Source organism: Panthera tigris, chromosome D1, assembly GCF_018350195.1.
Source record: "Panthera tigris isolate Pti1 chromosome D1, P.tigris_Pti1_mat1.1, whole genome shotgun sequence".
NCBI lineage: Eukaryota > Metazoa > Chordata > Mammalia > Carnivora > Felidae > Panthera > Panthera tigris.
In genome coordinates this window covers 48,987,876-49,004,022 of record NC_056669.1, presented here as the reverse complement: position 1 = coordinate 49,004,022, position 16,147 = coordinate 48,987,876, and the positions used below count along the sequence as shown (strand labels likewise).

General features: G+C 40.8%; 1 protein-coding gene across 1 annotated transcript in view; it reads right to left on the bottom strand.

Moving 5' to 3' along the window:
- RAB30 (RAB30, member RAS oncogene family) overlaps positions 1 to 15,871 on the bottom strand; it is a 76,263-nt gene extending 60,392 nt beyond the window's left edge. Inside the window, exon 1 of the mRNA XM_007078967.3 lies at positions 15,578 to 15,871. The gene's annotated coding sequence lies outside the window, so the exon portion shown is untranslated. The remainder of the gene's footprint in view (positions 1 to 15,577) is intronic.
- Positions 15,872 to 16,147: the final 276 nt, after the last annotated feature.

Genomic DNA, 16,147 nt, shown 5'->3' with positions numbered 1-16,147 from the left:
CCCCAAAGAGGGGATCTGGGGCAAGGGAAGTAAAGTTACCCTTTTTGGGGGAAGGAGAGGGGATCAAATACATTAAACTGAGCTGGTCTCAATCAGCATTCTCTTACATGACTTTTTTTTTTTTAAGTTTTTAAAATGTATTTATTTTGAGAGAGAGAGAGAGAGAGAGAGAGAGAGAGGCGCAGACAGAGAGGAACAGAGAGAATCCCAAGCAGGCTCCACATTGTCAGTGCAAAGCCAAAGGTGGGGTTCAGGCTCACAAACTGAGATCATGACCTGACCTGAAATCAAGAGTCTGATGCTTAGCCAACTGAGCCACCCAGGTGCCCCTCTCAGATGACTTTTATGAGCCACTTCTAAGAGACAAACTGCCAATATCAAACATTCATATACTATAAGGAAAGGCAAAAAAGGCATAGGGAGAATTAACATTTTAGTAAGAGTCATTTATCTGTGGGAGCCAGTGACCCACCAGTTCAGAAGGAAGACAGAAAATTGGGGGAGCTGCCCTTTGGCATGTTGGAAAATTTCAAGAGCAAGCCACCCCTAAATATCGCTACTTTCTAGGCTCCAAGGATGAGAGGGAAGCCCTGTTGTCTGGTGTGGATTTTGTATCCAGAAACAGAAAATCAAGGAACCTGAAGAAGCATGGGGTAGTAGAAAGGGCAAAGGCCTTGATTTTAACAAACTTGGGCTTGAGTCCCGGCTCAGTCTCCTGTTAGCTGTTACCTTAAGCATGTTAAACCTCCTTGAGGCTTAATGTCCATATCTGTGAAGGATAAGACTTGGGGAGAATAAAACAAAATTATAAATGTAAAGGACATAGTACAATGCTTGATATGTATTAGCTGCTCAATACATTTAGTTCTTTTAACTTTTCCCCCCTCAAACCTCACTTCAATTCCTTAGCATTGGAATTCTAATACTGAGTCATTCTCATTCTTAGTAATTCACTGGTCCTTAATAGTATTGAAAGAATATATTGGCCATTTCACTTGCCTCTTTGAAACATAATCATCTGTGACTTTAGATGTGAACACCTTAAATAACTCTGGGTCCTTGGGCCTCTCACTAGTCTACTCCATGCTTTCTAAATTTCCTTAAAAAAAATTAACCCCTAGGTCTCTCTTCAACTTTATCATCTTTCTCCAATCTGAAAGAGAATTCAAACTATATCAATATTTGGCTGCACTCACTTGTCAAAATCAACTACACTTTCCACAAGACTTAAAATAAAAAGGAGTTCTAAGGTCAACGAAGCTTAACTGAATTTAATAAATATGCAGTGTTCTTATAACCAGAGGAACAACAGGAAGGATAAAGTTCTCATGGTCTTCCTCATTACCTTCCTAGCCTTTGGGATAATTTCCTCTTGACATCCACTCATCCAAGACAGGGACAGGTGTCCCTCCTCTATGTTCCAGTCTTCTTGTCTGCACCACTACGAATGCTATGGCCATACTGTACAATAATCATCCATTTCATCTCTTCACAATCTCCCTTCAGGCAAGAACTGTGTTATGCTAAATCTCAATAACCAGTCCCAGTACCCACCCGCTCAATACCTGGTATATAATAGATACCAAATTAGTGTTGCATGGATGGGTAGATGGGTAGATGGATAGATGAAAAAATAAATAGGGTTTTTTTGATCTGGGAGAAACCTTAGAAATAATCTAGTCCAATACCAGGTCTTCATTTCACAGACACGGAAGCAGGGCCTCAGAGCTGTCAGGTAACTCCACCAAGGTAGTCTCAAAGCAGCAAGAAGATGACAAGTGGTGGAAGTCACATGCCATTTTTACCATGAGTTCAAAGGCAGACATCACTTCACACTCATCCCCAAGAGGAGATAGCGTAGCTTTGTGGATACGGAGAGCATGGGCTCCACAGGCAAAGTCTTGCTTCGGCTACCTATTGGTCATGTGACTTTGGGCAAGTTACTTCATCTCTCTGAGTCACAATCCCGGCCTTTGTTAATTAGGGATATTAATAACTTCAGAGTTGCTGGGGGTGTTGCATCTGCCAACATACATAAAGTGCCTAGCATAGCACAGGCACTATGTGCTAAATATATGTTTACTGAATGAATCATGAATGAGTCCCTGTCCGGCATACCACAACTGCATGAACCTGGTTTAGACTTTGCATTTAAGTCTCTGCCCACATGGAAGGTGGCTGGGACACCCATAATTATAGAGTCACTTCGAGATTTGTTCCTTGCTAAAACTGGATCTTTAAGCAGCCTCAAGCCTCTATAACATTGCTCACTATTCCCTTTACCCGGGCTGCCCTTCCCACCTTCCTCATTGCCACATAAATCTGACCCATCTTCCATTGCCTAGTCAGAGCTACCCTGTCTAGAAAGCCTCTCTAATTCCTATGACTTCATCAGTCTTTCTTGTCTCACTAATTACTTTCTACCACATAGTAGGGGAGAGTATATCTGTTTGGGTTTTTAAAATTGTGATAAAATATACATAATATAAAATGTATAATCTTAACCATTTGTAAGTGTACAGTTCAGTGGTGTTAGGTATATTCACAGTGTTGTAAAACCAATATCCAGAACTTTTTCATTTTTTAAAACTGAAACTCTATACACATTAAACAACAACTCCCCAATTTTTCCCTCCCTCTAGCCCCTGGCAACCACTATTCTACTTTCTGTTTCTATAAGTGTTACTATTCTAGGTACCTCATATAAGTGTAATTGTATAATATTCATCCACTTGTGTTTGGTTTATTTCTCTTAGCATAATGTCCTTAAAATTCAGCCATGTTGTAGCATGTGTTAGAATTTCCTTCCTTTTTAAGGCTGAATAATATTCTACTATATGTACATCTACATTCGGCTTATCCATGCATCTGTTGATGGACACTTGGGTTGCTTCTACCCTTTGGCCATTGTGAATAATGCTGTTATGAACATGGACATATAGGGATATATCTGTTTTATCTCCTCTACTTGAGTGTGAGCTTCTTAATGACAAAGCCTGGGTCTCAATCTTCTCTAGGTGCCTAACATGTGATAGGCACTCAGTAAATATCCATTAAGTAAATAAGACAGGAATCTGCTCCAAAAATGAAGTGAAAAAGTAATCATCTTCCCCACAAATCTGCAAAATGGTAGTATCACACAGCATAAAAGCACGGGCTTTGCAGTAAGACAGTCCTGATTTCTGGTCCTGGATCTGATTTTATTAGTCTTATAATCTTAGGCATGTTACTTAAGCTCTCACAGCTGCAGTTCCTCATGTGGTTTTTGCCACAACTAAAAGCTATAACTTATGTAAAGCAGTTAACATAGCACTTGACACATCATAAACTCAAAAAATGTTTAGCAATATTATTATAAAGTCCTATAATAAAAGTAACTTGGGGAGGCTCGAGCCTGGCTGGCTCAATCAATAGAGCATGCGACTCCTGATTCGGGGTCATGCATTCAAGCCCCCACGGAGATTACTCAAAACAACAACAACAACAACAACAACAACAACAACAACAACAGCAAAAACAATCTTCTTATTGCACATACAAACATGCCATTTAGCTTCCTAGCCATGGTAACCTTAAAGGCAAAGAACATAAAAAAATTCTCAGACCAAACCATTTACAGCAGGTAATAGTCAAAACAGAAAGACACTACCACAGCAGCAACAATGATTCTGGACTGATATCACTGAATGTGGAATCTTGAGCTATACAGTTGCAGCACATGAGCTGGAAATTTTGTCACTTCAAAGGGACAGACTTACATCTTATACTAAAGATCATCTCATTTAGAAAAGCAGCCTGTCCAAGTTCTCATGAATGTTTTTTTTTTAAACATTTATTTATTTTTGAGACAGAGAGAGACAGAGCATGAGCAGGGGAGGGGCAGAGAGAGAGGGAGACACAGAATCTGAAACAGGCTCCAGGCTCTGAGCCGTCAGCCCAGAGCCCGACGCGGGGCTCGAACTCACGGACCGCGAGATCATGACCTGAGCTGAAGTCGGCCGCTTAACCGACTGAGCCACCCAGGTGCCCCAATCTCATCAATGTTTTAAAATCAGGATTACTTGAGGTTTTTTGGGTGCTTGGGCTAAATCTATTTTGAATTTAATCATAATTCATGTTTTGAAGCTTTTAGTAAAAGATGAAAGAAATAAATAGATCTTGATCTTTAGTACTGTTTCAGACAGAAGTATTTATTTCAATCTGTCTCAAAGGAAATTGAGCTCCCCACCCCACTCCGGTTCCTCTAGGACATGAATTCCTTTTGAGGTTGCTATCCGAATTTTCCAGACCAGAAACATTCCTTCCAACGTTAGCTCTTAGAAAGGCAAGTTTTTGAGTCTTAGAAGGAAAAGCTTATTCAAGCTTCTTTTTGTCTGCCAAAACAATTAACATTTGCCATGGCTAATTCAAATGGCTCTCCCAGACAAAATCAGAAACTTGACCATGTAGCTGGGGGAAGAGGGAAGAGAAAAAAAAAGAGAAGGTAAGAGGAAGTTGCCCAAATGCTAATACTGGCCCCAAAATGGCCCCAAGTGATCATAACCCCTAACCTTCTTAAGATAATCATGACTCCTTGTAAATTTAACACTATACTGAGATAATTTATTAAATGGATAACTAAATATGATTTTATGTCTCTCCCAATTTTGTTTTTTTTAAGTTTACTTTTATTTATTTTTTTTAGTGGGGGGGGGGTGGAGAGGGAACAAGTGGGAGAGGGGCAGAGAGAGAGGAAGACGGAATCCCAAGCAGGCTCCATGCTATGGATACAGAACCCAATGCAGGACTCAAACTCACAAACCGTGACATCATGACCTGATCTGAAATCAAGAGTTGGGTGCTTAACCGACTGAGCCAGCCAGGTGCCCCCCAAATAAAGCTATTTTAAAAGTCAACTTTATAATAAAATAGTAAATGTTAAGAAATCTCACAACGCACACATGCATGCACATACACATACCACTCATTTTTACAGCCCTGTACCAGTAACCACTTCGTTATTTAAGATCCTTCCAGGGTTTCTTTGTGCAAGTTCAAATGTATTTTCTTATCCCTGCTTCTTTCACAAAATATGCACTCTTCTGCACATTCCTTCTTTCATATAATATATCCTTTGAGATTTTTCTATATTAGTACTTACAGAATACCCTAATTCTTGTTTGTGGTTTAATAGTTTCCCTTGTGTGAACATACTCATTTATTTAACCTGTTTCCCACTGACCCACACTTAGGGTTGTTTCCAATCATTTGCTATAAGCAACAATGAGGCAATGCTTGTTCATTCTTTTTTTTTAAATTTTTTTAATGTTTATTTATTTTTGAGAGAGAGAGAGAGAGATAGAGTATGAGTGGGCGAGGTGTAGAGCGAGAGGGAAACACAGAATCCAAAGCAGGCTCCAAGCTCCAAGCTGTCAGCACAGAGCCTGATGCGAGGCTCGAACTCATGAGCTGTGAGATCATGACCTGAGCCAAAGTCAGATGCCCAACTGACTGAGCCACCCAGGCGTCCCTCCTTGTTCATTCTTTTTAACTTGATTTCATCAGGTGATGTTTTGTTCCTGGACTGCCAGTGAGGCAACAGAGTTGTCAAAACTGGGTGTGCGTCTGGCCTCTTCTGCTAACTGGCTGTGACTCTCAGAAAGTTACTTGTATTTTCTGACTCTTAATTTCCTCACTTGTAAATGGGCAGAAGGTTGGTAATGGATTACAACACACTGGGAGAAAAAAAGAATTGAGGAGTCCAGGAAAAAAAAAAAAATAGGAGGAGGAGGAAGAGGAAGAGTTGAAAGCTGATCTATCAAAAAAACACATGGTTCATAAATATAGAAGTAAATCATCCTTTAATAGACACCGTTTGACTTAGGCCATGATTATCAGTAGATATTAAAATCATTGGATAGAAGTTGTTGAGGAACAGGATATTCAAACAATCTCAAAGTATCACCCCACAATTTTGCTTATTACAAAGAGAAACAGGTACCTTTACAATGAAGAGATCAAGGCAATATCACTTCATCCACATGATCAAATCTCACATCACCAGTGATGTTACAAACTGATACTATGTGTCACCTAATGTGATGCAAAGAAAAGGATGCAACATTGTCTATGTGGAATTCCTACTACAAGCATTTAACTGGAGTTTGTTACAGAAAAAACAATCAGACTAATCCAATTTATGGTCTACCAGGCAATAGACTTGAAATCTTCAAAATTTCAATGTCATAAAAGACAAAAAAAGGCTGAGATACTACACTACATTAAAGGAAACTAAACAGAATTACTTTGTGTTAAAGGGCAGAGGGGGGCGAGAGAGAGACAAAGAGACAGAGAGAGAGGGAGAAAGGAACAGAGACTGATTATAGAAACATTAGAACTGTGGAAATCTGAAAAATATTGTTTCAATGTAATGATATTGTGGTAAATGGGAGAATTCCCTGTGTCTTAAGAGATACATGCTCCAGAGCTTAGAGATAAAGTGTTGTAACATCTGCAACTCACTCTTAAATGATTTTTTGGGGAAAAGAAGTGTACATGCGCACACATTTCAACTAAGTCCGAAGATCTAAGGAAACCTCCTCCCCATGTGCCTGAAGGTAAAAGGAACCATATCAAAGTAAATGCCACCAGCCAGTCCTACCTTCATGAAGCTTATACTTTTGATCAGAAGGCAAGGCAAAAACAGGAAGCAGCTGGAGATGCTTTTGGTTTTGGTTCCAGAAAATCTACCTAGGGCCTACATCTGCAAATTATTTTTAAGCTAGGTAACTTTTTAAACAAAACAAAACAAAACAAGTTACTTAACCTCACTAAGAATTGTTTCCTCATTTATATGGGAAAAAATGGAAGTAAAATCTACCACCTAACTTTGAGATTATAGATTTTTTTATTTTTATTTTTTAATGTTGATTCATTTTTGAGAGACAGTGCATGGCCAGGGGAGGGGCAAAGAGAGAAGGAGACACAGAATCCGAAGCAGGCTCCAGGCTCTGAGCTGTCAGCACAGAGCCCGATGCGGGGCTCAAACCCACGGATCGTGAGATCATGACCTGAGCTGAAGTCAGACACTTAACCAACTGAGCCACCCAGGCAACCCCTAAGTTTGAGATTATAAAACAGCATACAAAATACACCTTTGTAAAGCATCTTTCATTGAACACTCTCATTAAACGATATTAGTCTCGGGGCACCTGGGTGGCTCAGTCAGTTAAGCGTCCAACTCTTGATCACAGCTCAGGTCATGATCTCACTGTGTGTGAGATGGAGCCCTGCATCTGGCTCTGCACTGACCGTGTGGACCCTGCTTGGGATTCTCTCCCTCCCTCTCTCAATGCCCTTCCCTTGCTCATGCCCTCTTCTCAAAATAAATAAATAAATAAATAAATAAATAAATAAATAAATAAACAAACAAACAAACTCTCAAACTCTCAAAATAAATAAACTTTATACACACACACACACACACACACACACACACACACACACACACATACATATATACATAAAAGGAAGGCTCCTGATGTTTCCACCTTGTTTCCTTCTCAGAAAACCCAGCACAGAATCTCCCATTTAGCTTATGCTCACAAATATTGGCCAAAGAGGTAACAATAAGACATTACAGGACAGAATGCCTTAAAAAAGTCCTTTGGAATACAAATGGCATTGGAATTAAATGAAAGAATAATATGAGCTGCCCCAGTGAGAGACAGCAGCCCCTTAACAATAGCACATATTTATGTACATATAAATTTGCCAAAGTCTTTTTAGACACATTATCTCATTTTGACCTCAAAATAACCCCCAATTAATAGAAGAAGAAACTGAGACTTTAAGAGATAAATTTCCACATAGCACAGAGCTCAAATCTGTGTGCTCCACCCAGCCACATAAGAATGGAAATAATTCATAGCTTGTGAACCTTGCAATCTTTTCCCCAGGGTCTCTGCTGGAACAGAGTGAGTCACTCACTGATGGCCACTCCTAAATTCATACCTTTTCTCCAAAAAAAATGCCAAAAATCTGGCCTGGGATTGCTCCTATTGATCTTCAGAAAGATGAACGGTGGGGCCTTTCAACTACCTGATTCAGCTGTTTTAAAAGTGGAGCTTAAATTCCCCTTTCTAGCGTGGTTGTGTGACTGCAATAGAGAGGAAGTGAGCAGTAGAGGTTATTTTCATCTCAAGGTGATGCTGTCTACATTTTAGTGAAATTAACCATAACTCAAAAATTTTCTGAAAAATTTTCTGGGGAAAACTCTTGGCTGTTTTATTGTTTCAGTTCACTTTTTAAACATCACACTGTGTTGTAGGCAGAGATAATGTATTTTATTTCTTTCTTCCAGAGATTTTCACATTTACATACTCACCTGTATTATCACAGCCATTACAAAAGCAGCAGGAGCTCCGTGATTCCATTTTTGCCCACTTTCTGTCCACCCATCACAACTTCCTTCCCTTTAATAAGAGTTTACCCCAAGTGACTATTGGACTTGGCAAAGGTAAGTAGAAATGGCACTGTCACAGACTGTTGGTAAAAATTTAAACCGGGGAGCAATTAACGGGGAACTGTTTATGCCCTCTGACCAAGCATGTCCACCCCCAGAAATGTACCCGACAGAAATAATCCCACAAGTTGATCACAAAAGGATGCATACTCAAATGCGCACTGCAGTGGTATCCCACAGCCTTTAAGACAGGTAAGTTAGAACAACGTGCAAATGTGTGGGACAAATACTCAAAATATATTAAGAGGCAGCAAATAGAATTATATATATTATAATAGTATCATTAGTATATATGTGTGTGGGGGGGGGAATGACAGAGGGATACACATCAAAATCTCAAAGTGAGGTGGAATCAAATCTATGTGAGGTGTAATTAAAGGGAATCTCCTGTATCCAGTTCATTATCTATTTCTGTAATAAATTTTGATTAATCTTATGTCTAGACTCAAAAAAAAAAATGTAGGATATATATTTAACTTGCCACTTGCCATCGTTTCCTCTTCGTTGGGAGCAGCTAGTGCTCCAGCTACCTCACTACCTCTAGTAATATCAAAGATAGCGTGCCAGCTCCAGAAGTTTGCATTCTTTTTTTTTTTATGTTTTATTTATTTTTGAGAGAGAGAGAGAGAGAGAGAGAGAGAGAGAGAGAAAGAACGGGTGCGAGCGGGGGAGGGGTAACAGAAAGGGGACAGAGGATCCACAGTGGGCTCTGTGCTGACAGCATGAGCCCAATGTGGGGCTCAAACCCACGAACTGTGAGATCATGACCTGAGCTGAAGTCAGATACTCAACTGATGGAGTCACCCAGGCACCCCTAGAAGTTTGCATTCTTACAGAATGACAGGATTGTGTTTAGAAAGGACAGTTAAAAACCCCTTACAATATCCCCAATAATTGGTATCACAGCCCATACATAGGCTGATTAAATACTTGCAGTAACCAAGAAAATCACTGTCTTCTGAAGCAACCCTTGATGTCTTCTAGCTTTGGTGTGACATTCCTAATGATGACATTCAGGAACAGCAACTGATCTAGACACCAATATCCACAATATGTCAGGCTAAGCAGATGGAAGAATTATTGCATCCAAGAAAACTAACATTGTTACTGATTATCTAATATGCAGCTCCCATTCAAATTTCCTCAATTGCCCCCAAAATGTCCTTTATAGATTTTTTTTTTTTTTAAAGTCCAGGATCCAATCAAGAGTTACATGTTGCATTTGGTTGTCATAGCTCTTCAGTCTCCTTTAATCTAGGTCAGTCCCCTATGTATTTTGTTTTATTTTGTTTTGTTTCTCTTTCACGACATTGACATTTTCAAAGATTGCAGGCCAGCTGTTTTGCAGTATGTCCCACAATCTGGATGTGCCTGATTATTTCCTCATGATTAGATTTAGGTTAAACATTTTTGGCAAGAATTCTGCGTCAGTGATATTGTGTACTTCTCACTGCATCAGGTTGTCCAGTTTTACTGTTATCTTTTTTTCTTTGTGTTATCATTGTGGTTATTAAGCAAGTATCAGCCAATAAATAAAATATTTAAACCAAGAAATAAATATAACGTTAAAAACAGTTACTATGACCACCAGGTATACAAGGCATAGTGCCAGACATTTAAAAAAATATATTATCTCATTTAAACCTCACAACAATCTTGCAAAAAACCTGAGTTCCAGAGACGTTAAATAACTTGCCTAAAGACACACATATAGTGACAGAAAAATATGTGCATGCACACGTGAACTCTCTCTCTCTCACTCACTCACACACACACACACACACACACACACTTTAACATATGATCCTGGCGTCATGGTCTCTGCAAGGACCCTCCAGAGACAACTAAAGACCACTACCTTAGACACATCTTGCGGAGACCAATCTAGTTTTCAATGGTTGGATTCCTATGGAGAAGGAATTGAAAACAAATTATCTATGGTCTATATAAAATTCTTCCATACTTGGAAGTGTTCTTATTTGGAGATGAGCCACATTTCCATCATAGCCAAGAAAATAAGGCAATGGTTCCATAAACTATTATAACATTCTGGTGTTTTGTTCATCTTTTTTTTTTTTTTTACTCTTCTGCAACAAAGTGAGAAAAATAAAGACAATGTAGAGAATTTTTCATAAAGCTCAATATATTTTTAATTTTAAAAGTATGGTCTCCCTCAACTTTTGGTATTAAATGTCCTTTATTTTATGAGATAAAAGTGAAGAGGTCATTTTTTTAAAAATATATCTTTACTATAGAAAAATAACCATTGTCAATAGCTCAGCCAATTTTATCTTATTTTTTGTAATTCTGCTTGTTATAAAATTCAAAAGTTTGAGACCCACTAATTTAGGGAACACTATACAATTTTAAAATTATTTTTGAGAAACTAACTTGAATAAAGGAAGTTCAGCCCAAAAAGAAACCAGATCTGAAATATTTCTGAATTTCCCTAAAAGTCATCTACAAAATATCTCAAAGGCTGCAGGTCTCAGGAACACATTTTAAAGGATTTGTTAAAAGCATTTCACATTTGCCACTTGGCATTACTAAATGTCCTCTTCCAATGCATTGGTACTTCCTGCTTTTGAATGGACCCTCAGTGACTTAAGTTAATTTACTCAGTCAACAAACTTTCAGAGTTTGTTTGTGCAAGATAATCTGTGCAAGATACTCTATTTGGAGCCCTTTCTTGTTTCATGTCTCAGGTCAAAAGTCTCCTGCCCCTCTCACCAATAAGAAAGAATGAAAGCCTTCCTTGGGGCTGTGCTCTCCTACAGTGGCCTACATAACTCTCTTTATGTGACTATGTTTGTTTCTCTCACCAAGTGAATTCTGCCAAAGCAAACACTATCTCATTCAATACTGTATTCTTAGCATGGTGCATATACAGCTAGGGGGAATCACCATAAATTAATAGAATAAATATATTTTACAGATGAGGAAACTAAAGTTCAGAAATAGAATATAACATGTCCAACATCATACAGCTAATAAATAAGCAGCACCTGATCTTAGAAAGCTTCACAGAGCTGTCTTCAAGTCCACTATGCCACATCCTACACTTGGACAGGCTGAAGAAGAGAAAGATCTTGATGTCTGTCTGGAGCTTCAGAGTCAACCTGCCCAAAAGTCCCTCCTTGAACAAACAAACAAAAATCTGGACTCTGTCGAGTGTTCTTTTTTTCTAAAAATGGCATTCCCAGTTGCTCAAGGAAAAACTCTCTTGACTCCTCTCTATCCTCACATCTACTCAATCAACAATCTTATCAGTTATCATCTTCAAGTTGAGCATCTCTCCAATCTCTTTCCTTCTCTCCAAGCCATCTGCCACCACCCTAGACCCAAGCCACCATCATCCTTCATGCAGACTACAAGAATGACTTGCTACTTGTCATCCACACATTCACTTTGGCCAGTCCTTTCCTCCAATCTCTTCTTCACATAACAGCTAAGGTGATGTTTTCCATATCATTCTACATATATAATTCATCTAGCTAACCCTTTATCTAGCTAGCCCTTTATTAGGTTCCTATTACTGTTAGAGTAAAGACCAAAATTCACATAAGGCTCAGAAAACTCTCTACACTCTGCCCACCTCTCCAGCCTGCTCTGGTCTCGCTCCCCTTTGCTCTGCTTCCATATACTGACTGACGTCCTTTCAAACCCTCATATTCACTGCTCTTTCTTTTGTACTTTGAACATGCAGTTTCCCTTGTCAGAAGCCTTCTTTGTGTCCCTGTAAGCACCTCTCATTGACAACCTAAGTTACTTTCACTCACTCTTCAAGTTTCCTGAAGTGTTGTCTCCTATAGGAATCCTTCTCTGATTCCCCTAGACAGGGTGAAAGCACCAGTGAGGCACTCCTATTCGACCTTATAGCACATCTCCTTTTTGTCAGTAACATTCATCACACTGTGATTACTTGTCCAATGATTATCTCCCTGGTAGAATAGAAACGCCATGAGGGCAGGGGAAACCTCTCTTCCCACTGATATATCCTCAGTCCTGAAGACACAGTAGTTGCTCAATTAATATTTGCTGTCAGAATGATGAACTGGGACCAAATGGTAGCAGGCTATGATGATATGAGGCTAAGTAAGCCAAGGGGCAAGGATCGTTATCTATTTGCAAATATGTAAACAGAGGCAGAAAGAAATGCATAGTTATTCAAGGTCACAGAGAGAGTGATGGCGCTAAATCTAACCCATCAGTCAGCTCATTTGTCCCTTTAAAACACTACAAAGCATCAGTAGGAGGGGGAGGATCTTAAAATAAGAAAATTAGTACTGAGGGGAGCCTAGGAAGCTCAGTTGGTTGAGCGTCTGACTTTGGCTCAGGTGATCTCGTGGTTTGTGAGTTCAAGCCCCAAGTTGGGCTCTGTGCCAACAGCTCAGAGCCTGGAAGCTGCTTCAGATTCTGTGATTCCCTCTCTCTGTCCCTCTCCTGCTCATGTTCTCTCTCTTTCAAAGAATAAACATTAAAAAAAATTTTTTTAAGAAAATGAGTAATGAGAAGGTGGTGAGAGACATGTCTAGAAGACCTTCTGAATCTGCCTGTCACACTGGTTGCCCCCATACTACCAACAGTCAGACTCAATGCCTAGAAAAGCACTAATGTTAAACAAACACACATAACCACCACCACTCCCTTCTCCTTAAGGGGCGATATAAAATAACAAATGTTTTCATCCAAAAGAAGACACCACAGGAGGGAACACTGTTGCCACTCCAACTGTCTTTAAAAAAAAAAAAGGGGGGGGGCAGTTTGGCCACCTGGATTGCTCCTCAGCAGTCAACAGAGAAGATGGCCTTCCCACCACTTACTGGAGCAGGAATCAGAAGAAAAAAAAAAAAAAGTATTAAATGACGCAGAAGCCATTTGAAGGCTTCTTATCCTTGGGAATTAAGAGAACATTTCATGTAAAGCAATTTTTTTTAAGTTTTTATTTATTTAAGTAATCTCTACACCCAATGTGGGGCTCAAACCATGACCCCAAGGTAAAGAGTCTCTTGCTCTTCCAACTGAGCCAGCCAGGTGCCCCTCAGGTAAAGCATTTAAAAACCTTGCTAACACACTGGCAGTTCTTAATACAGGTGCCAAGGGAAAGAACAGTGACATGCGCTCAGTGGCAACATGCACTGTCCACAAGCTGCTGAGGCCAAATTATGTCTGTCACAGAAGCCACAAAGGCCACAAGGTCAGGCTCATTGCTGCTCATCTTGCTTGGCACCCACTGAAAGAAAGAGAAAAGTCCAAGAGGACTCTGTGGAATAAATACTCACCAAGTCTACATCCACCATTGAGTTTCTGAGTGAGGTAAAGAAGGGGTGAGGAGGGTATTCAGAGATTGGAAAAAGGCTTAGACGTGATATATTGGTAATAAGAGGAAAATTTTGACATGGAGAGGAAAAATGGGAATTGTAAATGGAGAAACAGGGAAAGAAACTGAAAGAATTTCAAGAGACAGAGGGGTGGGGCAAGGAAGTTACAGGCGAAAAGGGGAGGCTGGCCAGGAGAATACACAGTAAGCACCAGAGAAACGTAGAGAGAGGCAAAGCCAGGCAGTCTTTTCCCAAATCCCAAAGCTGCTAATTGCATCCCAATAAATCACTCTACTACAAAGCCCATATAATAGACTGTCCTTTGCATTCAGTAACAAGCAGCATTTAACGAAGCATCACCCAGCTGCAACTTTGGAGACCTAAGGTCTGAATCAAAAATGAACAAAATTTGTTCAGCAGCCGAAGACAACCAGTAATGACTTTCACAATGCCTGACCTGGCTAAAAAAAGGTTTGGCAGTTTGGAGTAAGCATAAAATGCTCTGGCATTTCTCCTTCTTTTGACATTCCAGGAGGGGGTGTGGTTGACCCCAAGTCCATTCATTTCCAAGGTTGTAGATCTCTCAGCTAAGACTGGCCCCATCTGTTCTGGAGTCAGCCAGCTGTTTATCTCCAAGTAACATTTACTGCACTAATCATCCTAATAACTCTTACAAGAAAAAAGCCAAAATCATACAAGCCAGAATGCTTACTGTCCTATTAAGTGCGTCAGTTGGCTTAAAAACAAAACCCAAAAAACAAAAAAACACTACTATGCTCCTGAGTTTCCCTAGCCAGGATCACTCTTCCTTTCAGAAGGTATCTTGTGAGTACCTTTCAGTAATGGTAAATGAAGGTTAGCAGTGCTTCTAACTTTCCCTTTCCCCAATGCGTTAAAATGAACCAGGGTTTCCCTAATGATCCCTTCTCCAAACCATTAGTTGTGACTGGTGACTGTGCCACACGAAAAGGCAGCTCATTATGGTACCATTGTCAGTGGCAAGGAGCCTACTGCAACATAATTTAAAACACTCACACGAGCACAAATCTGTCGGCTCCACTTCCAAACAATCCTGCAGTAGGGAGAAGAAAAACACTTAACAAAAATGCTGCTTCCAGCAGCCTAAGAGAAGCTTCCTCAGACACGTGAAATGTTTCTGACTGGCAGGGAGTGCACCATTAAAGGACACTGTCACCTCAAATCATCAGAAAAGGCGAGACAAACGACATAGGCACACACACATAAAATAGAGCCCCACAAAACTTAACCTACTCAGGAGAAGCACGCTCATCTTAAAAATAAATAGTGTGTGCTTGCTCGAGCGACATAGAAATGTTCTAAAGTAGTGCAACCACAGTAAATCACTGTCTCCATTTCTCCCCACGCATCACCCCTTCCCACTCAAAACCTCAGCACTCGGGGCCGTCTGTGACAGGACTGCAGTCCGCCACCTCTGCCTTCTTCTGATTTTCCAAGAGCACTTCCCAACATCCTCCCCAGCCCAGCCCCCTCTTCCACCCTCAAAAAGGTTGAGGGGAGTTGCGACTAGGGAATTGGCAGGAATCGGTCCTCCGGCGGGGGAAGGTTGCTAGAGTTGTTCTTTGCAGTGACCCAAATTGCAGAGCTTTTCGCTTAGCAGCACTTGCGAGCACCTCTCCAGCCCTCCCGCCCCCATCTTCCCAAAAGAAAGCCTTGAGAATTAAGCGGGAGGAATAACTTGGTAGAACCATTTGAATAAATCACTTCAACTCACCTGGTTTGGGATATTTCTCCCCACCCCAGGCATAAACAAAAATGATGTGCGAATGAGTCACGCAGGCAAGGGAACGTGTTGCGATGTCCTAAGTCCAAGGGCTGGAGTGAGTCCCTGCCCTGGTGCTGCTGCTACTCTTAGCTCAGCTGGAGCAAGCGGCAATCGCAAGCCCAGCAGCAGCAGGGGGGTGGATAGACCGTAGCACAATGAATGCAGTGGGGTTTTTGCAATGACATCATCCCTCTGTCCAAAAGGCCCCAATAGCCATGCTCAGGAGCGGTGCATTCTGGGAATCGTAGTCTTCTAAAGGCCTGGCAGGACACCGAGGCTATCGCGGGAACTACAATGCCCAAAATGCGCCAAGGTCGGACGTGCCCGGAGTGGGCGAAAGGAGCGAAGGGGACTCGGCCGCCATGTTAGGAGTGCTGGGACGAATCTGCGGATCCCGGCTGAGGTTTTAGGGAGCTTGCGAGCCGAGTGGTGGTGCAGTGGGGACGGTGAGGTGGAGGATAAACCGGTTGGAGAGCCTAAGGCCCGAACCTGGGGACCTGGGGTGGAGGCGGCATCTGG